The following is a 27962-nucleotide window of genomic DNA, read 5'->3' on the forward strand; positions in this document are numbered from 1 at the left end:
TTTCTTGAGCGCTGGTTTTAATAGCGAGGGTCAAAGTTATATCTCGCATTATTCTCGTTTATTTCACATAACTACAATGACACTTATCGCTGCCACAGTAACGTTATCGATTACACACTCGCATATACTTACACTGTACCGACTATAAACTTCCAAGCCCACGGTAATCGCTAAAGTGGGCTTCTCCTTACAAAGTATATTCTTGTGGAAAAGCTAACTTTGAAGAGCGATTTTCAGGGAACCACGCTGGCATGCGCCCACGCGTGGACAGCTCCTCAGGAGCGTCATTACATAGAGCACTGTAGGAAAAAAGTAGCTACGAAGATTGCACTAGGCGCGAATACAAGAATACGACATCACGTATTTCACCAACTATAAAGTGACTAAATAATTAGTTTACCGGGTATAACGTCCCAAAGCAACTGCCAGGCTATGACAGACGTCGTAATGGGGTACTGCGAATTACTGTTGACTTCCTGGAATTGTTTAAGTAACTCCGCAATCTAAGTGCACAAGCGTTTTGTATTTGGTGCGCGCAGAAACAAGGCAGCTGTGGCCGGAAATCGAACCCGCAACCTCGTACTAAGCGTGAGACATTAAGCCACCACGGCGGGTACCGACCAGCGAGCCAAGCTTCATTCTGCCAACTACAGAAGCTAGCTGTCAGCCAACTTTTCTTTTAATTAAGGAAAACTGGTCAAATATCATCAGTGGCCGATAGCGTCATTCCTCCTCTCCAGTTAATATTACGGTCTCTATGCATCTCCAAGTGAGTTACTTGGAAAAGCGGAAAGAATGTTCAATTATTCAACTAACTTCGCGTTTAAGTACTTAGTGCACGTGTCTAACAACTGCAGAACTTTAGGCGGGCAGCAATGAAGTTATGTAAATGTAGCAGTAATATAGTGCCAGCTGTGAAATACGTGACCGCAAAACACGTCTGCTTCAAATTGTGTCCATTCTCTTCCTTGGAAATAACTCAGCCACTGCGTTAATGCCAGGCATGTCCTGTCAGTGCACACATCCACCTCTTAGTTTCAGCCAAAATATGATAATTTGGGGTTTCCCATGTTTTTCTCTTCCTCTCTCATTAAGTAATACGGGCTATCTGGTTGTTATATTCTTTGTTAATGTTACCAGAACAATGGAAACGTTGAAAACGTAGACGCCACGAACGCTGGTTGAAGACGCAGATGCCGCAACTTATATTTGCGTCTTTACATTGCGTCCCGTTTATATTGCGGTGGTAGCATGAATCAAGATTGTATTTCGTGGAGTGTCTCCCATCGGTGTGGCCTATTAATTTCCTTACCACGGTTGCTACTTTCCTTTAACCGAACACAAACAGAACTAACATGCTGCTAAACAATTTTGAGACCGCATTTAGGTCGTTTCAGAGATACTCTGTTGAACCGGGTGAGTTTTTTTTTTTTTATCGCCTCATGCTATCATTCTTTGATTGTTGAACATGCAATTGTTTTTGGAGAAGTCGGTGATACAAGTGTTGCCAATATTCCCGATTCTATCCAATAAATCAAACTGAAGAACCGAAATAGGTTTGAAAATGTGCAAACGGGCACGAAAGTTTGCTTCACCATTAATACCATGTTATTCCATCTTCTTTGATGGTGTGTAAGGGCGTCGACATCTTTTAAGCGGCATGAACTAAGCCTCGTAACGCATAAGAATAGATAATGAAATCCGGAGACACGCGCCTTGAGTTCAGCACAAAATGTAACACATTAGCGATGTGCAAAACACAGCTTGCTCCTCTTACTGATCGAGTAACGGCGGCCAGTTGCTTGAGAAGCATGCATTGGGTGCTTCACTGACAGCTGTGGTTAACGTTTTAACTGCGACCTCTCAGTCGCACAAGCGGTGTCTCCGAAATCTCGCCAGAGGGGAGACGGACGGGCCTCTTTCCTCCTCGGGGGGGGGGGGGTGGGTGGGTGGGGGGGGAGGTCGCAGTGTGCGAGCCGCGCCTGGAATGCCGCCTTCTTCATCTCGTTAAGTGGTCCTCCGAGGGCCACGTTAATAAAGGAAAAAAGTAAAGAAGACAGGCAGACAGCTCGAAACGCGCACCCTTCTCTTAAACCCACGACCCCCGCACTCAACCCCCCCGCACCCCCCACGCCCACGGCGCGCGAAACGGCTGCAGAGCGTAGCCGGCCTCTGTCGTCCAAGACGGATCGGCGGCCCCGCGCGGCTTCGCTTTCCGTGCGTCCTGCGCCGCGCGCGCGGCTATTCCTGCTCTCGCTTCCCCCGTCACCTCCCCGCCGCTCCTTCTCCTGACCGCTGCGCAATTGAGACAACTGGCCCCGTCCCGCCACCCGCACTCCGGCGTTTTTTCCTCTTCTGCAGTTTTGTTCTCGCGGTAGGAAGAAAAAAAAATTATCGATTATCTTTTTTTACTTGACCATCTGGCAGTCCTGATTTGAGGTGAAGTAAGACAGACAAGCTGGAAAAAATAACGACGTTTTTCTTGGCCGGAATCTCGGCCCTTGGTCAAGAAGACTTCCAGACGCACTGCGGACCAGGCAGCAAGGAGCCAGTCAGGGCGATTCGTCGCCCCGCGTCGGAGTATACGCACGCGTCCTTCCGGAGAGGCGTGCATTCCAACGGTTCTAAGGAAATGCAACAGTTAACAAAATTCGTTGCTTCATGCTAATAAACGAATACTGGTAAGCGCAGTTTCAAGATGGGACGAGAGAAAGACACCGATGCACAGGACAAGCGCTATAGTCCTGTGCGTCGGTGTCTTTCTCTTGTCCCGTTTCGAAACTGTGCTTACCAGTATTCGTTTCTTAAATGCAACAGTGCATGACTTTGGGCTCGTTCACGTTGCATGACTTCTGAAGGGCGGGACAGCGCAACAACACGGGGACAGCGCTCTCTTCTTCCCATCCATCTTCGTCTTGCTGCGCTGTCTTGCCCTTCAGAAGTTTCTAAAGCGGGCATAAATGCTCGGCCGTCCTAGCACTGCTGTCACGAAAAAAATGCAAACGTAATCCGAAACACTCATAATCAGGTCCAGCATATGCAAATGACAGTGATTGCGTACATGCAACTGCCATCGCACTGGTAAGTTGCGAGCTTTAGTTGCGTGAGCAGCAATGTTATCAAAAATTTGCCGTGGGCCAAATGGTTCGGAAGTGTGCTGGGTGTACGCCAACGTGCGGAGGGTTGAGGGAGAGGGGCATTGGGGAAAGAGCTTGGTGAGTGCGAAGTAAGGCGCGACAAGAACGAGCAGATCTGCGCAGTGACCCGTCAATGTGTGGTACAGCTTTTCAAAGTATCAGCAATGGAATTCGAGCGAAACCCCTTGGCCGATGTGTGCAGTCGTGTGCTCTCATTCTTCTTGCCACCTGCCGGTTCCTCGACGCAATGCAGGCGGCTTGTACACCCCATACTTCTCCTAGCGAGCCGACTGTGCCGCCGCTGTTTCTACTCGAGCAGTCGGTGCGGCATGCATGCTGTATGCGTACACGCTCCTTCGCGTCATCCTGGGTGGCACGGCGAGCCACTTAAAGGCGCCCGCGGTCTGCTTTTCGTCGTCCTCCTCCGCTGAGACAGCGGAGCGTTGCAGCTTTCGTCGATGCTTCTTGGATGGAGCACGCTCCACTGTTTTGAATATGTCCCCGCTCGCGTTTAGTTTGCAGGATCGGATGCGCGCTTTGATACGGGTCTAACTTCTCACGGAAGATCAATGAATGTCGAAGAGCGAAAAGAAAAAGCGTTCTTTTATTAGATCCCGGTCAATTTCTTTGTTCTTCTTGCTTCTATATCTCCTTAATGTGCAACCGGCCACGAATGTTTCCAGAGCACGAGGTCGGCGAGAAAACGAAATGTGCTCGCAATGAACAAATTCGATCAACATTAGGAAGAATAGAACGATTCAGTGGCGAAAAAAAAATTTTCTTTCTTTTGCGTTTCGGGGATGCGTTTCAGGTAGTGTCAAACTGGATGCTAATTCGTTTAGGTAACTTTCCTTCCTTGATTCGTTTCCTTCTGGCTTTTTTAAACATCGGATGGAGTATGCGCGAATGTTCTCGAATTTTCGTTATTGCTAAAAATACGTCGCATCACTCCTGTCCGCATTTTCATGCGTCTCACTCTTTCGATACAAGTATGTAGTTGCTTCGATACATCGCTGCTTCTACAGAGCGCCAAGATACGGTCAATCGGTTCGTTGAATGTGGAGGCCACCGTTCGCTGGTTTAGTTGTGGGGCCTCTGTAGAGCACGTACGCAAGCGTATTGACGAAAATGAGGATTAAATGAGCGCACCCCTAGCTACCTCCCTAGTATAGCCGACGCTGTGCGTGCTGCGACAGATATTCGCTCGTGTGCCATCCGGTGCGCTGGCAAAAGGGAAACTCTCGGAGCCCACAAGAATGCAGCATCGACCAAAGCGCCCCCTCTAAGCTCTATAGAGAGCGCTGTGCCATGAAGCTGATTCACTGGCTTCCGATTATAGCCTCCTATGTATATCGTATGCATTCCGATCAATGAGAAAACGGGAACTGTTCAAAAGCGCTTGCTAATGGAAGCTTTCGCGCGGGGTTACTTTGAGTGGCGTTCAACGCCTGTGCTGTTTTGCTGACAACCGTCGGCGCTTCTGCTGATGGCGATTGTGCCCTCGGCGCTGCCAGAGTTTACTTGCACACTTATATGCTAATGATGAGCAGTGCCTGGAACACGTCGTGCTTACGTTAATTTTGTAAGTTTTGAAATTGTTAAGCGAACTGTCCCGCAATCCGAGAGACTGAGAAACGAAGGAAAGGAAGGGAGGTTAACCAAAGATATGCCCGGTTGGTTGCCCTGCACTTGGGGATCGAGGGGGAAATGGGGCAGAAAAGACAAGGAGATATATGATAACACAGAGGCGGTAAACTACTTTTTTTAAATAAAAGGAGCAGGCTTACGCAAGTGTACTTGTAAGATGTGGCAGGCTTTGCGAGGCTTTGGTGTCGCTCCCGTATCATATAGAAAGTATGATAGAAAGACACTGGGATCAACCGGAAAGTCCCCACAGTGGTCTCCAGAGATTGTAGAACCCTCACCTATCATTTCGACTGCCACTCCAGCTCCAGCGCTCCAGTATGAGTCTTCTGCATAGGCTTAGACTGGGAGCGACGTTCACACGTAGGGGTGCACATATTCGTGCGACGCACAGAGTCTTCAGTTTGTAATCTGTGCCATGTATCGAACCATACACTATGTCGGCAAAATGGCGAAGTGGGCGAGTTTGTGTCGATTCATTGATCCTTAAACATATATACTATACATTCTGTACCCTCAGCGTAACCTTGAATGTAGTTTTCAGTCCAACCAGTTATTGCATTGTCCTCTGCTTTTATCGTCACCAATCGATCTTTCTTCCCCCCTCTTTCCCCAGCGCGGAGCAACTGGCTTCAGAGAAATGCACCTCAGGGTAACCTCTGAGCCTTTCTCGCAATGGACTTTCTCTGTAAAACGCTCATTTTTTTTTCTTTTAAGACCATGCACAGATTAGGAAACGCACTGCAGCCGGCTCATATGGCTTGTTTATTACTGGGCGCCTGTCTCCGCGACGTACTCTACAGAAGAAAAAAAGCTTGTGAACTTAAAAAATACGTCGTATATGTGCTTCATTCCCCTGGGACAGGCACTGTGTTCCGCAATAATTTATTTCTATGCTGTCCTGCGCGGCATAAACGAAAGCTGTAAATCTCATTCCCCTAGCACTTTAAGTCGCATCGTCACGTAACTTTTTCGCCGTCACGTTGTACAGCCACACTATAGGTCGCCCTCGTCTGGACCCAACTTCGCATCTTTCGGCGCGATGTAATGCAGTGCGCGTGTTTGTCCGCGCAGCCCAGCTATTTGTTGAGCAAAAGCGCACGTATACCACTGCGCGGGGAGCACTGGCCGAGCATGTGTTCCGTCTTCGTACCAGGACTCGGCTTTCACCGCGGCTTGGTTACGCAACGCGCGCGCCGGGGTTCCGTCTTCGTTGTGTTTGTCGTGCCTCGCTGGAGGAGGCAGTGGCCATCTATCACGCATATCTCCGCCCAGTCTATTCCTCCCCAACCAGACGCACGCTCCTTCCACGACAGGACCCGTACGCTGAGACGCTGCGGTCTGCCTTCCCTCTGCACTGAGGAGGAGGAGGAGGTTACAGAGGCGTCCCGATTACCTATGAAGTCATTGCAGGAGGCAGACCGTCACTGCTAACATATACGTCCTCGAATTTTGATGTGCACGGTTTTAAATCGAGTAGTTAAGGGTTCATATTACACGGTTTTAGTGTGTATAATTCATACCCATGTAACTGTTATTAAATTAAACATTAAATTAAATTAGACATTCATATACTATAGTCATATAGTCATAGTCATATTCTGACCTAAATAAAAGACAAGCAATAATATATAAAGGATTGCGCGAGAAAGGGCAGATGTTTAGATTACAGGCGCATGCTTCCAGCGAAATTTTGCGCCTTATTAGAAAGGCAGAAAGGCAGTTGTATATTACGACATAATGGAGAATTGTATGTTTACTGCACTTCGCTGCAGTGTGTTTACTTCCACGCACAAGATGAACATGATTTTCTAGTCAAGTTGAAGTCAGAGTAGCTATACTAACACTGGCGCAGCCTTTAGCCCTATACGCTTTCTTCTATGCAGGAACATTTTCTCGCTTAAAACTGAACTAAGGCTGTGTCGTGTTACTGGGACAAATCTGGTTCAACATTTCAATGCATACTTAGTGAATAGTGGCGTGCCTTATTTTAGTAGGAAGCGTTGTAACGACTCGCATGCGCAATTCTTGGAACATAGCATTAGCGGCAGTTTGTTTTTAGCGCCAACAAATGACGCTGAAGTCTTCAAAACCTTCATGAGCCTCAACAATAGCAAGGCCATAGATGTAAACAATATGCAACTAAAAAATTTTAAATACGTTATTGCATATTGCTTCTGTGCTAAAGCATATGTTCAATCTTGCGCTAGAAACTGCCGCATTTCCTGAAGAGATGAAGAAAGCAAAGATTTCTTTTATGTATAAAGAAGGTGACAGGCAGATCATAAAAAATGGAAGACCTATATCTGTTCTCCGGGCTTCTTCAAAAGGCTTAGGAAAAATAAGTTGCACTCGTACGATTCGTTGTTTTCTTTTTCTTTTCTTGCAGTCATATCTTATAAGATGCGCAATTTGGCTTTCGAAAGGGAATGTCGGCAGAAACAGCCTTACTAACCTTGAAAGAAATAGTACGCAATATAGATAACAATTTTCACACGCTAGGCCTGTTTATTGATTTTTAAAAGGCGTCTGACTCTGTCATGACATTATTGCGGACAAATTGCTCGTGTGTGGTGTTCACGGGAATCCTTTGAACTTCCCGAAATCTTACGCAACCGCTAGCAGTAAGTATGTTTGCAATGTTCGCAGTCGTCATTTCTTTCTGTTTAAAGAAGTGTACCCCAAGGGAGCAGTTTGGGTCCCCTTAAGTATACATCAATGATGTGGTAAATATAGATAAAACACCTAAATTTATTATGTATGCCGACGACAGCACCATACTATTTGCTGGCCCCCACGTCAACGATTTGTCATTTAACTGTAACTACGCACTTTCAAAGCTATCCACTTGGTTCAGCTTCAACAAAATAAGTATTCATCCTCTAAAAAAAATAATTATATTCCGCGCAAGAAATAAAGCACTCGAACTTCTAAACCCTATTTTATATGAAGGTCAGAACATAACTATAGTCGGCGAACAAAAGTTACTCGGCGTTACATTTTCACGATGCCACGATGTCAACACTTACTCCCCTCAAAGGCAAAACTCGAAGTGTATTGTGCGCTATTTCCATCGTATCCTAATTACTGCAGTCTTGTACGGACTACTACAACTAAACAGAACCTAAATAAAATTTTGCTTTTGAATAAGAAGGTTCTTCGACATGGTTGCAAAGATTCCTCAGCTGGCTTCAACTAAAACGGTTTTTAAAAATTAAAACATAAATACGAGTTCACTGCTTGTACCAATTTCGGGTTTCACGATCATTTTGCTTCTGAGACACTTATAAATAATTCCTTACGACGATGGCATGCCTAAAACCTAATAATACTAATACGCGTACGCGAAAAACTGCCTCCGAGTTCGTTCCTCGCTTCCGAATCAACTACACTTGAAAAGCATGCTGCCAATGTAAGGGTACACGGCAATGATCGAGCAGACGCAGCTGCCCGATCTGCCCATGACGGCGTCAGCTGCGTTGCCATTCCTCTTTCGAGAGCCGACGCAGCGAAAAAACTTGCCGTACTGGCAAACGACCTGACATTAGCTCAGTGGAATTCATCCGATTTCACAAGTGCACGACTTCACACCCTGGACCCTAATCTACAACTCCGTATTCCGCCCGAGCTTCCACGACGCGACTGTACCCTTCTAGTTCGTCTATGGCTTGGAGTAGCATTTTCAAATGCGTATTCCTTTCTTATCGGAATGTCCGACAACCCACTTTGTGACTTCTGCGGGTGCAACGAAACAATCGCGCACCTTCTTTGTGAGTGCTCTCGTTTCAACCCGCAAAGAGCAGTCCTCTCAGCCACCCTAGACAAACTGGACAAGCGCCCACTGACAGAAAACAAGATCCTTGGATATTGGCCTACGCGAACATCAGCGCGATCGGCTATGAAGGCGCTGCTGCGGTATTTAAAAGACACTGGACTTTCTGACAGATTGTGACGCAGGATTGTACGGTGACACTGCACAACACTAGGAACACCTTTGCGGGCTGCGTGACAGTGCCCACAGAAACAGTTTGTGTGTACGTGCGTGTGTGTGTAGTTTTTTTTTCTTTTTTTTAATCCTTCTCTCTCTCACCTATCGCATCCCCTTGCCCCTCCCCCAGTACAGGGTAGCCAACCGGAGATAATCTCTGGTTAACCTCCCTGTCTTTCCTTTGCCTTTCTCTCTCTCTCTCTCTCTTCAGGAACTCAGTCAAGCTGCCTAGAGCAGCTTTTAGCCCTGAAGACCATCTAGATTTTCTGACCCCAATGCATTAGTGTGCCTTCCTTAACCTTGTACAGCGCTGAATTTGGTTTTTTGTATTCTGTCGCATGAGTGCGCTCTTGGGATCGGATGTTGGTGGCTCCACCGCATGGTGCTCACTGCGCATGTTCCTCTGGTTTGAGCGGTCTATAAAGAAGTGACGCAATAAAATGTCAGTTGAGAGTAGCGCCTTGTCCTGTCGTCTTTCTTGTGTCTGCTTTTTGCGCTAAACAAAGTATTCATGGATTCGCACCAACTAGCCCGCCAACGCATTGTGCTGAAATATCCACACAACACGCTCGGACCTTAGTCACCAGGTGAAGTTTATGAATTTTATCAAATATTTTATGGCTAAAGATTATTTGTTGCTGCATTTCGTTTTCAAGGAGAGTGAATACAGAGACCACACGCTCCCGCTTATATACTTAGACATCGGCTGAGATAGGTCTATGCCGGGAGGCACAGTCATCGGCGAATGGAGATAATTAAAAGCGCTTAGCTGTTGCACAGAGTAACGATTTGAACATCTGTCTTGACTGGGCCCTGACCTCGGATGTCTTCGGCGTAGCCCCCTGAATGCAGTGGGCCTCCATACCACGACACTACTCACCCATAAATATTCGCTTCTTTCCATTCAATGAGTAAACTTTCACATCTGGAGAAAGAACCGGATCCAAGGTAGCATCCGCCGTAGTCTGTAAAGCGCTAACATCGACCTTTCCCTGTCCCTTCTCCTTATTTTGGAACCTGGTGCAACCACGCTTGCATTTCATAGGATAAACGTTATAGAGATACTCGTTTAAAGTATGCTGAAAGCACATATTCGTTCACGTTAAAAGAGTCACCACGATTGCTTGAAGAAAGGAAGGTGGACGAGTCGACAAAGAAAAAAGAACTGCATAACGGCATCTCGGGCCAGAACGGTGCATCGCCCGAACGAGCTGCGTGCGCCGTGTCGTTTCGAGATAATCAAATGGACGGTCGGAGAAGCGATCGCAATGGGACGGTGCAGCTTCGGTGATTCGAACATAACGTCTCGCAGTACCACTGGCAAGAGCGGAGGGGACGCTACACAGTGTACGAGCTTCGTATAGAGGGTCATACTACGAGGCGGATGAAGGCACCATTTTGCCGAAATGAGCTACACTTTTTTATATACTTGAAAAGTTCGGAGTAAGCTGCGAAGTCCTCAAAAACGTTCAATTGTTTGTGCTTGCTTGAAGGGTGGAATAGTTGTGAGGAGGAAACTTTGTGCCGCGGACATTCTTCCTATGACTGATACGGCGCCTTTCGGCATCTAGATGCGACTCTGTCCCAAGAAGAGGTGAGGCAGTGCTTCTTAACATCGATGGTCTGGCGAAACTCAGCGCATTCCGCCTAACAAGGCGAATGGTGGATCGAGCTGTGCGCGCCACCGACCCTTGCCTCTTAAATGGGCCCCTTCTCCTTTTGCCTTCGTATATCCAAAACCCGGCGCGGAGTAAGCCAGAACTGACTGTCCGTTGCCTCAGAGACCCGAGACAATTCGCAAGGCGGGGCCCAATCAGAAACCCTGGAAATCATGCAGCGACACCCGCATCCCTTGTGCCGTTGGCATCTGGGGAGGCAGCGCCGCACAACAGCTGTCACTGCCCGAAACCGGAACATGTCGCGCGACGGGCGCTGATTGGGGCCGACAGGCTCGTTAGCCGGCCCGTCGCCCCCGCGTCCTGCACCTCGTTCAGGGCACCGCGCGGCTGTCGTCATCGACGGCTGCTGTCACAGTGCTGCCAAACGACTCGGAGGCAAAGCACTCTTGTCGTGACACCCGCAGCAGACAATGCGACGAATGGCCGAAGTTTTTCGCGGTGAGAAAACTGAGGAACGCGCGCGGTCTGCGCCGAAAGGTTTCCCAGTGTGACTGCACGGCAGGAATGCGCGAGTGACTTTGTGACGTCCGAGGGCATCGGAGTGACCTGAGAGTACAGCGAACTGGGATGCGGCCGAGACAGTAAAGAACGAGCCAGCGCGGATTATCGCTGTACTGGCTTATTGCATTGCGTTACAGCTTGCTCATGGCATTCTGCTTGATAAACTTATTCCCATCGGTATATATATATCATCATATCACGCATATCCTGGCAGGCAGCTTGCTGCCTGATATGTAATATCAGGCAGCAAGCTGTTTATATTAATCCAGCGCTATAGATTACTTATCGATTCAAAAAGGTGTACCTCAGCGGTCGATTCCTTACATATATATATATATATATATATATATATATATATATATATATATATATATATATATATATATATATATATATTAATGATCTCCTTAATTGTTTAACTCATTCTGGACTATTCCTTTACGCTGATGACACTACTTGCTGCTGACCCGTCACTTATTTCTCTTACGGCCGGACTAAACGCTGACTTAAATAACATATTAGCTTAGCGCCGGTGTAATTACCTTGAAGTTAACCCCTCCAAAACTACATTTATGATATTTCCATACCGCCCATAAGAATATGTCATATTTTATGAAATAGTTAACATTACATGTTTACTGGCAGTTACCATCACAACTCACTCCATTCGCGCAGTTTAACAGGGTTCATTTCTCCGCGTCACACTCGATTTCCGTTTAATGTACACTACTCAGATCGATATAACTGGCGACATGTCACAGCTCGTGGAGTAGCAACACAGATAGAAACACGACATTATCTTGAAACTTCAGTGTTACTCACGCTTTATTTCGGATTTATTCGCAGTCATTTTACTTACTGCATTACGACGTGGGGCAATACTTATCCTACACATATTAATTACCCCGTTACAGTACATACCAAATCAAGCAATTATAGGGTTTTTACATTTCATCCATTTCTCACCAGCTATTCTGAGCTATTTCGTGACTACCAGATATAACAATTGGTGAACAGCGTAAATCTAATGTTGCCTTGACTTAATAGCCTCATGCCATGTAACAGATTAAGTGGAGTTGTGCTTGTTAATAATACCCCAACTAGACTTGCTTTAAATCACAATTTGCTTTTATCATTAATGCGATATAATTATGGCTGACAAACAGCATCTTTCTCAGTATATCATTTTGAAATCGTCTCCCAACTTACATTAAACAGTTTTCGTCACTACCTATATTTAAAAAACCAGTATTCTCTTTTTCAACAGATAGCTATTTTTAATATACGACACATGGTTGTTGTTGTTTCTTTTCTCTCCTTAAAAATACGTATACTCGATCGTTAATTGTGCTAGGCACATCGTTACTCATATTATGTAATCATGCTTGTTCAGTTGTGTAATATTCCTGTGCATAATAATTTGCATTATTCTGTATCATCATACTTTATTTGCCAGTATCATTTTCTATTATTTTTGCATCATCAAAGTTATGCTGTACCATTGATTATTAGATGTAATACTGCTTCCTAGATGTTCTTTCTTGCTTCGCTTTTTCTTTTACTCGGCTGCTTAATAACGTTACTGTTTTGTGTACAGCCTGACAGGAGGTCCCGTTAGGGCCTTGTGTTATGGGACATCATTCTGTATCTTCATTTATTTATACTTGCTGGGGTGGCTTAGCGGCTATGGTGTTGCGCTGCTAAGCACAAGGTCGCGGGAGCAAATCTCGGCTGCGGCGGCCGCATTCCGATGAGGGCGATATGCAAAAACGCCCGTGTCCCGGGCATTGGGGGCAGGCATGTTAAAGATCCCCTGGTATGGTATGGCGTGGCAAAAGTTTAATGAAGTCCTGCAGATCGTTCGTCTTCACGAAGGGGGCCGCTCCCACGTGGGAACCGGAAGGCCGAGCCCTTCGGCCGCATCGAGGGCCTGCTCGACAGCCCAGAGTTGGTCAGCCTGGTGGTCAAAATTAATTCGGAATATACGGCGCGCCTTATAATCGAATCGTTGTTTTGGCACGTAAAACCCCAGAATTTAATTCAAATTCATTTATGTATTACACTTATTAACTCAATCAATTTGATTCTGTAACAGTGCCTCAAGCCGACTGCTTCTTTTTTTTTTATTGATATGATATAAGGAGATGTTGGCGCGCAATTTAAGGCGCCGGCTACTCCTTATCTCTTGGGTGGTTCCATCATACATCATTCACCAATCAAGAGGATCAGAGTCAAGCGCCCAGTCTTATGCATCAGTGCTACGGAAACCCAGAGGACAACAGGCAGAAAGTAATACACAAGAAAGCCGACTGCTTTCATCATCACAATTAATTGCCTTTACTCTTTTTAGGAAAGACGGTTACTTCATCATCACATTGTCCCATAAGGAGCTCCAATATCTGGGAGAGTGCGGGCACTCGGCGTAACTAAGAATTTTGTTTGCATTTTTCTTCTGGTTCATTGCGTGATCAACGTTCTCTTTTATTTCTTTACCTTTCAGAAGATATACCCACAGACTCGGCATTTTTTGTTATAAACTGTCAAATAACAATGCTTGCGCGAGATTCCCTTCTGGTATTAACTGGCATGTCACCCCCCCCCCCCTTTCCTCGTGAGCCCCGATGACGCTAATCCTTAAGTTGAACGACGCATCACCCCGCGGCTTTGATGACCCTGAGAGCACCGGGCTTGAGTGAGTGGCGCCGAGCTCTCTGCAGCTCCCCAGTCGCCCTTCAAACTGTCATAACAAAAAAAGCGGAGAGTTGAGCCGGCAAGATCGCTGGGCACATGGGTGCTGCCGACGCGGGCTATAGTACGACCCTTTGTGCTTTGAGTTCGTGTGCCCACCACGCCGCGTGTGCGTTGACAGCGAGGCGACAGTCACAATATCACTCGCAACTACACATAGTCCCTGGCATCTGAGTTCGCTGCAATCTACACGGTAACGTCCGCTCATCTGTGCAGTAAAACACATTATATTCGAATCGACCACATATCTTGGATAGCGGAGAACACAACAAATTAATTACCGCTTGAGATGTTTAAAACAAACGTTTGAAAAGGGGATATTTAGATACGATAGTTCAGCCATGTGATGAACGGCGAGAAATGCCTGAGAGAGAGAGAGAGAGAGGAATTCGGAGAGTCAAAGAAATTAAAAGCGTGGCAGTTTGGGCGAGTTGGTATGTCATGACTGTTTTAGGCTTGTAGCGCAGCTCGGAAGAGCAACAAAGGAAGGAGGTAGGGGTAATCAAAGGGAACGGAAAAAAAAAGACCATGCGCTCACTCTGTTTTTCCGTTCCCTTTGATTACCCCTACCTCCTTCCTTTGTTGCTCTTCCGAGCTGCGCTGCAAGCCTAAAACAAAGAAAGTAACCACATTCTAAAATTCAGTTTGCGTCAGATTTGTACGTAACGGATTACATGCAATTAATTACTTGTAATCAATAACATTTTTTCATAGTTTTGTAATTTAGCGATTCCTTTGTTTACTCGGTAACGTTCGCTGTAATTCATTTGCTTGTTTCAGTGACTACTTACACGTAACTGGTTACTTTATTGACGAGACAAGCTGTAACAGGTGACGCCGCTTTGAGAATCTCAGTTTGGCGGGAACTACAGCAAAGCGCCCGAGATCGTGCTACGCAGCAGCCTCGCAAAGGCTCATGTTCTGTCTGACAGGCAAACCCGGCAGCTCAGTATTTTCTTCCTTATCTTAACCCTCCACTAGACGTTGGCTGTCGAATTGAACCGGTGCTGGTATGTCTCGATAGCGACGGCCACATGACGCTTATGCCAGGAAAACTCATGCAGATGATTTTTTTTCCTGCTCTTTATTGGCTCAATCGGGAGCGTTTTCTCGAAGTTTTTGCAACAATGAAGCTCTGCGCTTCATACATAGAGGACCCAGATGGCGAGAAACTACCATCTTCAGCTCAAGATTTGTATACGTTACAACGCCATCCTACAACCCAGCGCGCACATCGAGCTAGTTTTCAGTGTCGCTGCTGGCGTCTTCACAACGAAAACGAAGGAATATGACTGCTGATATTCTAGAAAAACAGTTAGTGAAGGTAAGCAATGTGTAAACGACTGCAGAAGACGCATAAGTGCCAGGCCAGCTCGTTCTGTTTGCTGAATCTGTGCATAAAAGCGCAAAAGAAATTAACGTTGAAATAATCGATTAGTTTTGAGTAATTCCTCACTTACTTTCGTGGGGCAGTAATGACACAGACTCACGGACGTTCACTATCACAGCACATGATCACGTGCAGCACCAATTGAAGTTACAGGCTGAATTGGTGTAGCTTTGGCAAGAAGGCAGTGTTGGCAAATTGAGATGCAAGGTCGCCCTACTAAAAGGCCACCGTGGAAGTTGATCGCAAACTCGATCAAGGGTGAAACGGGGTAATGGCAGATCCAAAGGGAAAGCGCTCGTGAAGCATACGGCATTCAGTTACTAAACGAGAAATTTTCATTTTTATTTATTTTAGTACAACTTGAACATACTGTCTGTCATGATGGAGCTAAAGGCAGATAAGCTGTGCCTGACTGGGCCCCGCCACCCGTGCATTGCTCGCAGGCGGAAAGCAAGAGCGGAAATTACACGATTAACAAAATAAAACAATGTCAGCACTATATATGCAGCAACACGGAAATAGCATCGCATCGGACCCTTAAAATTGTGACGGCACAAATAAACCGTAGGTTAAACCCGCCTGCTTCGCAAAGTGACGCCGCTCAGGTGGCAAGGACGAAGTCTCTGTGGACGTGTTTGAACTCGATGAGTGGGGAGGTCGCTGAAAATGAAGAGCGTCGTACGATTACAGGCCACGACGCTGTCTGCGTGCGTAGCAGTCGGGTGGGAAGCAGTAGCGGAGAATTCCTTTACGCGAGACTGCCTTTTCTTTTTTCTCCGTCGTCATTATCGAGAACATTTAACGCTTTTTTTTTTTCGTTTTTTGTAGTGTCGATGCTAATTAATGCTCGGCAAGCATAGCTTCTCCAACGACCTAATCAGCCTCGGCGCAGGCAAGCGTGCCTCCTGGCAGCGATAGTTGGGACGGGTAATTTAGATTACGGCGGCCTTCGCAAAAGGTAAATATGTGCGCGGCGTTACCGTAAGAACGCAAGCGGACGCGAGCGACGCTTGCCTTTTTTTTTTTCTCAAGCCTTCTGCTCTACGCCCAATACCCTCTACCACATGATGTGGGAATGTCAACAAAACCCATCGACACCGTCCATCACCGGACCAACCGTCGAGCAGTGGGAGGCACAGCTGACAAGCTCGAGCGACCCCTGAAGACCAGCATCGCCTGGTGTTGCGTTTCGCCTGCGACACGTGGTTTTGCCGGCGCGACTGCGGCGGGGCGGCAGACATTTTGGCCCGATCGTCGTCGCCGCAACACTCATCGCCAGGTGTTTCCAGGCGCGACTGCGGCGATGCGACCGCCTAGGGATCATCCTCGCATTCCAGTCATTGTGCCCGAAACAGGCGATGCCAAAGCAGGGATCTCATTCCAGTCATTGTGCCCGAAACAGGCGAGGCCAAAGCAGGGACCATCCTCTCATTACAGTCATTGTGTCCGACCGGCAGCGCCACGACAGGGTGCTACGAGATCGTGCTCGACATGGTGCTACGGCATTGCTACGACAGTGTGCGTCACCATTAGCCCATTGTACATTCACGTGCTCGTCTTTTGAGGGGTTCCTTCTTGCCCTCAACTGCGAGAGTATAAAAACAGCTGCCCCCGGACGCCAAAAGGAGGGCTCCGATTTCTTCTGTTGAGTGAAGTGCTCTCCCGTCTCTCTACTTCGGTCAAACCTGACCACCTACTCTTTGCGATGTTAAAATAAACAAGTTGTTTCGTTGTTACCAGTCGACTCATGCTTTGCCGGGACCTTCGGATGCTTCCAGTTGTACCCCAGGCCGCCAGGCCAACGCTACCCTTGGGGCTTGCGACCCAGGTACAACCACGGGCGTCAGCGCCGAGTTCCCAACAGATCGTACCAGCAGTCAGATCCAAACATCTGGTTGGCAGCGGTGAGATCGCCTCCGACTTCAAACAACTGTCTGCCAGCGGTGAGATCGCGACAACGGAGGCCAGCAGCAAAGAGATGCAGTTGACTGTATGCTGAGCAGCTCAACGACGATCCGGGAGCAGTGCAACGAGCCCTGTGTGATGACTGGTTGCCTGCAGCGGAACGACTGCGCTGGACTCTTGGCTGCGAGGTTTGGTGAGTGCGGGACTTTCTTCTTCTGAGCTTTGCCAGGCTTTTTGTTAGTGTCAGAAACAGAGCTGGTAATTGTGGTTGTCGTTGCTGCCGGGTTAGTTGCGGCAAGACAATAGTAAGCAGTAGAGAAAGCAGCATTCGGAGCAGCCATGGATTTGAAGTCGTTGCGCAAACCGAAATTGTTGGAGCTTGCAAGAGAGTTGGGTCTGGATGTCTCAGACAAACTAAGAAAACCGGAACTGATAAAGGCTATTCTTGAGTTAGAGGCTGAGGATGACGAGCTGTCGGAATGCCTTGAGACCATTGAAGAGAGAGAGACTGCAAAAAGACAGGAGCGTGAACGTAAAGAACAGAAAGAAAAAGAAGAGCGTGAACGTAAAGAACAGAAAGAGCGAGAGCAACAAGAGCGTGACCGTCAACACGCTTTGGAAATGAAGCGTCTTGAGGTAGAGATGGAACGCGCTCGTAATGGAAGTCAGGCACACGGTGCAGGAGAACGCGTATTGTTCAAAATGACTGACCTGATGCGGCCGTTTAAGCTTGGAGAGGACATTGGTTTGTTCCTGGTTAACTTTGAGCGAACGTGCGAGAAGCAGGGGTTCTCTCGGGAAACGTGGCCACAGCGCTTGCTCACTTTGTTACCCGGCGAGGCGGCCGACGTAGTCGCTCGCTTGGATAGAGAGGAGGCAGAGGATTTCGACACAGTGAAATCGAGTCTTCTAAAAAAGTACCGGCTGTCTGCGGAGGCGTTCCGTCGGAAGTTTCGGGAAAATGAGAAAGGCAGAAGTGAGTCATATACAGAGTTTGCGTATAGGCTTATGTCGAACATGCAGGAGTGGCTCAAAGAAGAGAAAGCGTTTGGTGACCACGATAAAGTTCTGCAGTGTTTCGGGCTAGAACAGTTTTATAGTCGGTTACCGGAGAACGTGCGATACTGGGTCTTGGATAGGCCAGACGTTTGTACGGTGGCTAAAGCCGCTGAGCTAGCCGAGGAGTTTGTGACGCGTCGGGCTCGCGGAGCTAAGGACGGTCAAAAGGGTGAATTTGGCTCGAAGTTTGAGAGGCCGAAATTCACGCCCATGAGATTAAAGGGGGACACGCGTAGTGCGGATGCGAGTGAAAGCAGTCCGACCAGACGTAAAGAGACGGCGGCAGCCAAACGCAGAAAGCGGTTCGAGATGAGGCGAGCGGGCGTTTGTTATACGTGCCAGAAGCCGGGTCACTTTTCGGCGCAGTGTCCGGAAACAACACCAAAAGTTGTGTTTTTTTCAATAGGCAGCACTGACGAGAACATGAAGCTTCTCGAGCCTTACATGCGAGACCTCCTCGTAAACGGGAAAGAGTGCCGAGTGCTTCGCGATTCCGCAGCTACGATGGATGTAGTTCACCCATCTTACGTAGAACCCCATATGTTCACGGGCGAGTGCGCGTGGATCAAGCAAGCCGTGGAAGCTCATAGCGTGTGTCTGCCAGTAGCAAAGGTGCTTATTGAAGGACCTTTCGGAGCGCTTGAGACGGAGGCGGCAGTGTCATCGATGCTGCCACCCCAGTACCCGTACCTATTTTCAAACAGGTCCGATCACCTCCTGCGCGAGAAGGGGCTTTTGTTTGGTGAAGCTAGTGTTCAGGCCTTAACCAGATCGAACGTTCGGGAGCTCGCTGCAAAGGCGGTAGTTGCGGGGCCGACGTTATCAAACAACGAAAAAGGGTCAGAGGCGCAGCAAGCTGATATTCCGAGCACGCCCGAACTGAATAAACTTGAGTCTGTAACGTTAAAGGCGCCAGATACTGGAGCGGAAACGCCCGACACGGGAAAGTTAGAAGAGCTATCTACTGATTTGCTCATCGCGCCTACGTCAGACGGACTTGATAGGTTGCTAAAAGTCAGCCGGTCGGCTTTGATAGCCGAGCAAAAGAAGGATGGCAGCCTGGAAAACGTGCGCTGCAATGTCAAAGAAGGTATCGCCAGGAAAACTGCGCGTTTTGTGGAAAGAGGTGGAGTCCTGTACCGGAAGTATCTAGACCGCAGAGGAGTGGAGTTCGATCAGCTGGTCGTGCCTCAATGCTATCGTCAGGATCTGTTGCGCTTGTCACATGGGGGTTCGTGGTCCGGACACCTAGGAGTTAAGAAAACTAAGGACCGTCTCTTGCAAGAGTACTATTGGCCAGGGTGTTTTCGGGACGCAGACCATTTCGTGAGGACATGTGACACTTGTCAGCGGGTGGGCAAACCAGGGGACAAATCAAGGGCGCCGTTGAAATTGGTACCTATCATAACGGAGCCTTTTAGACGGCTCGTTATTGATACAGTGGGACCTCTGCCGGTAACAGCCACGGGGTACAGACACATTTTGACTGTGATCTGCCCAGCGACAAAGTTCCCTGAAGCAGTGCCGCTTAAAGAACTCAGCTCAGTTGAGATAGTCAATGCACTACTGTCCATATTTGCGCGAGTTGGTTTTCCTGCGGAAATCCAATCAGATCAGGGCACAGTGTTTACTAGCGCTTTGACGACAACTTTTCTCGAAAGGTGTGGGGTAAAGCTGCTACACAGCTCAGTGTACCACCCACAGTCGAATTCCGTTGAGAAGCTCCACTCCGTCATGAAGCGCGTGTTGAGAGCGTTGTGTTTTGAACATCGAACTGACTGGGAGCTGTGTCTGCCTGGGGTGATGTTTGCTTTAAGGACCGCGCCGCATGCGGCTACGGGGTTTTCGCCAGCTGAACTGGTGTACGGTCGCTCGCTTCGATCTCCGCTTCGCATGCTTCGAGAATCGTGGGAAGGTAGGGGCGACGACCCAGTCGTGGTGGAGTACGTGCTTAAGCTCCTCGAACGCTTAAGAAGGGCACAGGAGTTGTCAGGTGAAGCAATGACAAAGGCCCAGCAGAGGGCCAAGGTTTATTATGATCGGACAGCCAGGGCCCGTCGTTTTGAGGTTGGCGATGAGGTCATGATATTGCACACATCGCTAAACAACAAACTAGACGTGCAGTGGGAGGGCCCAGCACGAATTGTTCAGAAACTGTCGGACGTTAACTACGTGGTAAGTCTGCCAGGAAAGCGGAAAGCACAGCAAGTTTACCACTGTAATCTGCTCAAACCTTATAGACAACGGGAAGCAGTGGTGTGCATGATGATAAACGTTCCTGAAGAGCTTCCAGTCGAGCTTCCGGGACTAGGCTCAGTGACGAACAGGGAAGACACCGGTCAAGTCATTAGTGACCTTATCAGTAAAGCACCGCTGTCGCCCGAGCAGAAAACCGAACTACACCAGCTATTACAAGAGTTTCAAGGTCTGTTCTCTGAGAGGCCTGGTAGGACTTCTGTACTTACTCATGATATAGAACTTGCCTCCACAGAGCCAGTACGATCCAAGGCGTATCGGGTGTCACCCCGCCAGAGCGATATTATGGAGGCTGAGGTAAAGAAAATGCTACAGCTCGGTGTTATTGAGGCAGGTGAGAGTGATTATACCTCCCCTTTGATTTTAGTTGAGGTACCGGGCAAGGAACCTCGTCCTTGCGTCGACTACCGCAGGCTTAATTCCATCACTAAGGATCAAATTTATCCGATCCCTAACATCGAGGAGCGCCTTGAGAAAGTTAGTAGCGCTCAGTTTATTTCCACCCTAGATCTTGTCAGGGGTTATTGGCAGGTTCCACTTACAGAAGAGGCTAGTAGGTATGCGGCGTTCATTTCACCAATGGGAACATTCCGTCCTAAAGTGTTGAGTTTTGGTTTGAAGAACGCGCCATACTGTTTTTCAAGTCTCATGGATAAAGTGTTGCGGGGACAGCAAGAATTCGCTTTACCGTATCTAGACGACGTAGCGATATTCTCCGCATCCTGGTCTGAGCATATGACACACTTGCGGGCAGTGCTAACCCGCCTGCGCGAAGCGGGCTTGACAGTCAAGGCTCCTAAGTGCCAGTTAGCACAGGCCGAGGTTGTCTACCTCGGTCACGTGATTGGTCAGGGTCGTCGCCGCCCCTCTGAAATAAAAGTGGCCGCTGTGCGAGACTTTCCGCAACCGCGCACCAAGACCGATATTCGGTCGTTCTTGGGTGTCGCCGGCTACTATCAGAGGTACATCCCTAGGTACTCTGATATCGCGGCTCCCCTAACGGATGCTCTAAGAAAAACAGAGCCTCAAACAGTCGTCTGGGACGAGACAAAGGAAAGAGCTTTTAGCGCCCTAAAGAGTGCCCTAACAAGCCAGCCTGTGCTACGATCGCCAGACTATACAAAAGGGTTCGTTGTTCAATGCGATGCTAGTGAGCGAGGCATGGGCGTTGTACTGTGCCAACGGGAAAATGGAGAAGTAGAACACCCCGTCCTGTATGCTAGTCGTAAGCTGACCAGTCGTGAGCAGGCGTATAGCGCCACCGAGAAAGAGTGTGCATGTCTCGTGTGGGCCGTTCAGAAATTGTCATGCTATCTAGCCGGCTCGAGGTTTATCATTGAGACGGATCACTGCCCTCTCCAATGGCTGCAGACCATCTCTCCCAAAAATGGCCGCCTCCTGCGCTGGAGCCTCGCTTTACAACAATATTCCTTTGAGGTGCGTTACAAAAAGGGGAGTCTCAACGGTAACGCCGATGGCTTAAGTCGAAGCCCCTAACGTAGGAATCAGCCTCAAAATTGTTTGTTACTGATGTTTTTCTTCCTGAGGCAGGATTTTTTTTTAACATATTGCTTTTGTTTAGTGTTTCAAAGTGATGATATGCTTTCTAGTGCAATTTTTCAATTTGTGGACGCGTTCTGAGTGATGCTAGACTACTGTAAGGAACTAGGCAGTGGTATAACAAGGGGAAAGAGCCTGGCAAGGCTTAGTGAGGGTTGTGCCGTGCTTGCTGACTGAGCGGTTGAGTTTCAGCGTAGTTCTAACGCTTGCCGGGAACGAGAACAAAAATGTGAACTCTCCCGAAGTCACTTTGCAGTGTCCCGTGCGAACCTGAACAAGAGAACGAGGCCTTCTCTGTGCGCTGCGCTCAAGAAACGTCGAGGGACGCCCGACTTCGGTTATGAGCATCATCAAGCGACATCCCTCCGGACAGCGGATGCAGTCCCCTGTCCATCGGGATCTCCTTCCCCCGGCGGGGCGGTCTGTTGCGTTTCGCCTGCGACACGTGGTTTTGCCGGCGCGACTGCGGCGGGGCGGCAGACATTTTGGCCCGATCGTCGTCGCCGCAACACTCATCGCCAGGTGTTTCCAGGCGCGACTGCGGCGATGCGACCGCCTAGGGATCATCCTCGCATTCCAGTCATTGTGCCCGAAACAGGCGATGCCAAAGCAGGGATCTCATTCCAGTCATTGTGCCCGAAACAGGCGAGGCCAAAGCAGGGACCATCCTCTCATTACAGTCATTGTGTCCGACCGGCAGCGCCACGACAGGGTGCTACGAGATCGTGCTCGACATGATGCTACGGCATCGCTACGACAGTGTGCGTCACCATTAGCCCATTGTACATTCACGTGCTCGTCTTTTGAGGGGTTCCTTCTTGCCCTCAACTGCGAGAGTATAAAAACAGCTGCCCCCGGACGCCAAAAGGAGGGCTCCGATTTCTTCTGTTGAGTGAAGTGCTCTCCCGTCTCTCTACTTCGGTCAAACCTGACCACCTACTCTTTGCGATGTTAAAATAAACAAGTTGTTTCGTTGTTACCAGTCGACTCATGCTTTGCCGGGACCTTCGGATGCTTCCAGTTGTACCCCAGGCCGCCAGGCCAACGCTACCCTTGGGGCTTGCGACCCAGGTACAACCACGGGCGTCAGCGCCGAGTTCCCAACAGATCGTACCAGCGGTCGATCCCAAACACTGGTGAGCAGGGCCAAGCTATCAGCTCAGGCCCACGGCATCCTGGACTAGGGACGCCGCCCACCTCGGACGATTTTACCGTCGGCTCAATTGAACTAATAAAGTTTATTCCTCCTCCTCTCAAGCCACAGGCGGCGGCCGAAGCGGTAGAGGTGGATCCTTGGATTTAATGGCACATATACCCAGCCTGTGTAACAATGGTTCTTCGTCTTCCTTCCCTTCGGCTTTCCTGGCTTTGGATTAGCATTAGAAATGAGTTGATAAAGGAACCAATCGTTCGGAGGCAAGGAAAAAAGAAAACACTCTGTGGGGCACTAATCGCTGTGACTGGTTCTTCTCGCAAGCGCATTGTTGCGAACGAGCTTGGAGCTAACGCTCGACAGCTCGGTCTTTCTGTCAGACATAAACCGTGCAGTGTACTGGAACAGTGAGAGACGCAGGGGGATACGTACATAGCAACCCATAGACTAGCAACGGTTAATTGTGGACATTGTTTCACCAGCCACTTATGAGGCTTATTTGCAAAAGAACACCTACACTACACGCATTCATTTTAATTTGATTTGACAGCTCCTGCGATTAAAAAATGAAAAAAAGGAAGAATGTCAGTTGATCAGGAACCGAGGTCGCGAAGATATTCACGCGTAAAGGATCCCGCCGTTGGGCAGCAGTACCGTATAGAAATAAATAAAAAGTTATTCGTGATTCAAACACACAGACTGAAATTTACGAGTGCATCGGAAAGTTCACTCTGCCACATTTAGAATGCAGTGCTCAATTTCAGTTTGAATTCATAGGCATTCATGCGATCTGGCCGTTCACAGGTAACTGCGAACTTAGCCTCTGTTTACACGGATGCTACGTGGACACATTCTCCGACTGAAACGAGACTGCACAGTTTTAATGAAACAGACTGCAGGTTTGAAAAGCTCAGGGAAGCGCAAGAAAGCAAATAAGAAATGGCTATGCATGCTGACCGAGTTTCCCTTTAATAATTTTTTTTTCTGCCAGAGGGAAAGATGGTGGAAGGATACGCAAGGAGCTGTGGTCCATATGCTTCGGGTGCACTTATTTTTGGTCCCCCTTTTAGATGGCCGCGCCGCGACCTCCACGCCCATTCCTTGTAAGAAATCCTCTTTTTCCTTTTTCCTCGCGCGCTTCCCCTGACCAAAGCGGCTAAGGCACTGCTCTCGGAGCCAGCCAGGAAAGCGCATCCGAGTTTACTTTGTTTTTGTTTGTACGGCCCGTGTTTGGGTCTCTTTTTATCTTGCTTTCGACGTTCGAAGGAGGGAACTTTCTCTCAGCAGTGCTGAAGACCATGATAAAAATGAAAAAAAGCAAAATATAGGACAAGTATTTATCTACAGCAGAAGAGGGGGGACGTGATGACTGTGAAAGCGAGCCATGAGCCGTGGGTGGATGGCGTCGTCATTCCGTCGTCTGCTGCGCGCGGTTTGAAAAGCGTAAAACGCCAAAAGCACGCGACGCCTTTAGACGAGAGAAAGGGGGCACTGCGCGCGCGTTCATGTACGGGACACGCGACACTTTTGCGGCTGTCGTCTGCTTCCGGTCCGCCGGACAGTGCGCCATAAATCCGCGCCTTCCAGCCCTCGGCCGCGGCTGCGGCTGCGGTTCTGTTCGCTCGTTTGAATGCGGTGCAGTACCGTTGAGGTTATGACGCTCGCCTATGCGGCCCCTGGAACGCAGCTCCTAGAATGCAGAAGAAAGTGGCGTCATATTTCGATTGGATGGTGTAATGCTAAGCTCACTAAAAAGAAACGTGGTGCTAGTCTATAGAAGCCGTAAATAGGGCGGTTTTACCTTTGTGGTGTGAGAGATAGAGAAGAAAGGGGAAATGCAGGGAGGTTAACCAGATGGGAAGATCCGGTTTGATGAGAATTTCATGTAATATACGGGTGCTTTCGAACATCATAGCCACCTCTCGAGACATTCTAAAATTTGACAGGTACGTCTTTAATCGCTCACATAACAATCGTCATATTTCAACTTCTGTGTACTACTACTCAACTATTATCATACGTTAAGATTGCGGCTTAAGGTGCTATACAGATCCTTTTAGGATGGACTATTCCCGTCTTAAGAAGTGAACATATCTCAAGCCAGACAAGATGTCAAGACCACACAAGATGTCACGCACACTCCTGTGTGTCCCGCCTGTTGTCCAGCTTGCGCTGGTTACTTACTTCCTAAGATGTCTTTGGGGAGATTACACTATTCAGAATATTGGCGGAATTCAGCCGCGAGAAGTGTTATTATTGAGTTAATCTACTGAGCGTCAGAAAACAGTCATTTATCTGATGCACTAACACCCTAACAAGTTCATATCTATAAAGCGAAAGTGCAATGACTGAAACAAGTGGCTGCAACGATAATAGGCGAGAAGATTTAACACCCAAAGAAAATGAATGTACGACTGCGCTTTGAATGCCTATGTTTAAGTCGTGCCAGATTTATGTACGTGTCGTCACCTTTTCGGTGATGTTCGAACGACTGCAGAACCAGGCTGTCCTTTAGGTAACATTCGTGCAAAGTCCTAACTGTTGCCACATACCGTGTTCATTACAGGAAAGAACACGCTCATCGGAGCAGGCGACCTCTGCTGTTCCGGAAAGCAATGTGGATGTGTGCTCTGCGAAAGACGAATATTTGGTGGACTCATTAGGAAGTCTTAGAGAAGTCGAAAGGCTTAACGTATCGTATCCAAGCTGTATGGTCTGCGACGATGCGTAAACGTTGAACCGAAATTCGGTTTGAGTTCTTTGTGTTCAAAGCTGACAACGCCGGCTAACATTGGGTCCACTATTTCTGAAATCCGCGACTTCTGAGCTTCTGCTCTGCGTACAAAAGAGTTCGGGCTTCACGCATGCATAATGCCAAAATGCCACAACGCTATATATATGTGGGTTATAGTTATGCTAGCCGTTTGCATGTTGTGTACGATATCCGTTGGCGTCTGTTGGTTACAAACTTCTGTGTTCTCGTTTGACTCGACCGAGCTTTAGTTGTGATAGTGCTGCGCGGTAGTTCTGAAAGCGTAGCAGCAGCGAAACCGCGTGCCGCTGACTGGCTTAGCTCTGCAGCTTCTGCAGGGTTTTTCTTTTCTGTTTTTCTTCTTCTTCTTCAGAGTGGCAGTGCTCGTTGTCGCGGTTCTGTCGTATCCTGCGCACTCATTTCGTCAATGACGCGCTCGTTTCCTGAGGAACATGTGTCATTGTTGCCTGATGATGACAAGTCTCTGCATAGTGCGCAAATTGAGTGCTGCTTCCTGTGAGGCACCATTTTCGTTCAACTTTTCTTTTCTTTCAAAATTACGCCTACTCTAATTTTTTGTTTATTTTAAATGTCACTGCGACACAGAACTCCCAGCTTCTTCATGTCGTGTCTGAGACGTCTGTCGCAAGAGAAGCCCCGCGGTCTTTTTGTTTTTATTTTTCTTATTTCAAGAAAAAGAAATGCTCGTTTGCTACTACTGCTTGCGAACCGGTTGTGACAAATATTTACATGTGAAATGTCTTGTGCTTACTTGTAGCCAATTTTGGTGTCTCTGGACTGGGCAGAGTTTCTTTTGGCACTGCTCCACCAAAAGGCGTCTTTTTTGTATATACTTTCTGCTGGGAATACGAAAGATTAAGAAGCACTGCGAGCAAGTACGCAGCCGTAAGGAGAATTGCGCGAAACGAGCTTCCACTGAAGACGTATGTGAACTGACGGAAATCTCGAAATAACTGGGACACCGAGCGAACGAGGCGTTGCGTTTCACTGTTCTCTTGTCTTTCTCTGCAGCCGCATTTTCGTGAAAGGCGCGTCCATCTGGCGAAACTTTAGTTGCACTTCAAGACGTTTGCGGAGCTATGCGATGTACCAGAGGGCAAAAGTGAGAGAATCTGGAACTATGATTGTGCCCAATCTGATGGAACTGTACAGTTGTTCTTTGTGTAGTGGCTCCCCCGCAGCATTCTTCGCAACAAACAAAAAAGCAAAATTGCTATTATATATACAGCTTTAACGTCACAGACCGCTTCAAATATCTACAGCTTCTCTAGAGAAAAGCAATACAAATCGTTAACATACTGTGCTTTGTTGTGTGGGGATAACGTCGATCGTTATTCCCAAAGTGTGCTAGGAGTTCGCGCGCCTTCGAGTAGGTTAATTATGTACGCAGCCTATGTTTAATAAATACTGGATGTACTTTCGATATTATGGTGCGCGCGTGTGTAGATCAGAGGTGGGTCTGACCGGTCCTGTTACCGACAAGCACGATTATCGCCGTTTTACCTGCTCAGATCGCTACACGAGTCAATTCAAAGTGGCGGGTGAATTGTGGGAGCTGTACCAATGAATATCGACCAAATTTCCGCGTTCACCCGTTAGTGTAGCGTTCACAATACATAACGAGTCGAGTGCCCGAATTTTCGAGTGGCGCTGTGCGCCATCAGCTGTGGTACACGTTGCCCGTCGTCATGTACGTGCAGCTGTGGTGCTAGCTAGTACTGTGTGGGTACAGGCATGCGGTGGGAAAGATTGCCTGCATACCCGTGTCTAAGCTGCACCAGAGCCCTCCGAGTGTCTGGAATTACTGCGCCTAAATCCGAACGTTCTCGTCTATTTTGCTCAATGGTGGCCACAAGAGGTCCAACAAGATGCTCAGGGCAACCTTTGTACGTTTCGACTTAGCCAAACGACATAGCGCGAATCAGATAGCATCTTACTGGCACATCATATTTTTCTGATATGCTGTGGCGTCGCGGTACAGTGCCAACAAAAGAAAACGCACTGAGTGAGTCTGTCCTGAATCAAAATAAAGGTAAGCACCAGCTTTTTGCCGTCTTGCTCTGAATGTTGTAATCGTATCGAAATTTTTTTTTTTTCCCGTTCTCAGTTGCACATAGACTTTTGAGAGCACCGATTTCCCATGTTGCGCCTGCATCATACGCCTACACG

General features: G+C 48.0%; 2 protein-coding genes across 2 annotated transcripts in view; one reads left to right on the forward strand and one right to left on the reverse strand.

Annotated features, from left to right (window-relative positions):
• LOC142559917 (metalloprotease TIKI2-like) overlaps positions 1-27962 on the reverse strand; it is a 156403-nt gene that overhangs the window by 80396 nt on the left and 48045 nt on the right. The gene's annotated exons all lie outside the window — the stretch shown is intronic.
• Positions 1-27962, forward strand: part of LOC142559915 (uncharacterized) — a 165265-nt gene that overhangs the window by 49262 nt on the left and 88041 nt on the right. The gene's annotated exons all lie outside the window — the stretch shown is intronic.

The sequence above is a fragment of the Dermacentor variabilis genome, chromosome 10, assembly GCF_050947875.1.
Source record: "Dermacentor variabilis isolate Ectoservices chromosome 10, ASM5094787v1, whole genome shotgun sequence".
Classification (NCBI taxonomy): domain Eukaryota; kingdom Metazoa; phylum Arthropoda; class Arachnida; order Ixodida; family Ixodidae; genus Dermacentor; species Dermacentor variabilis.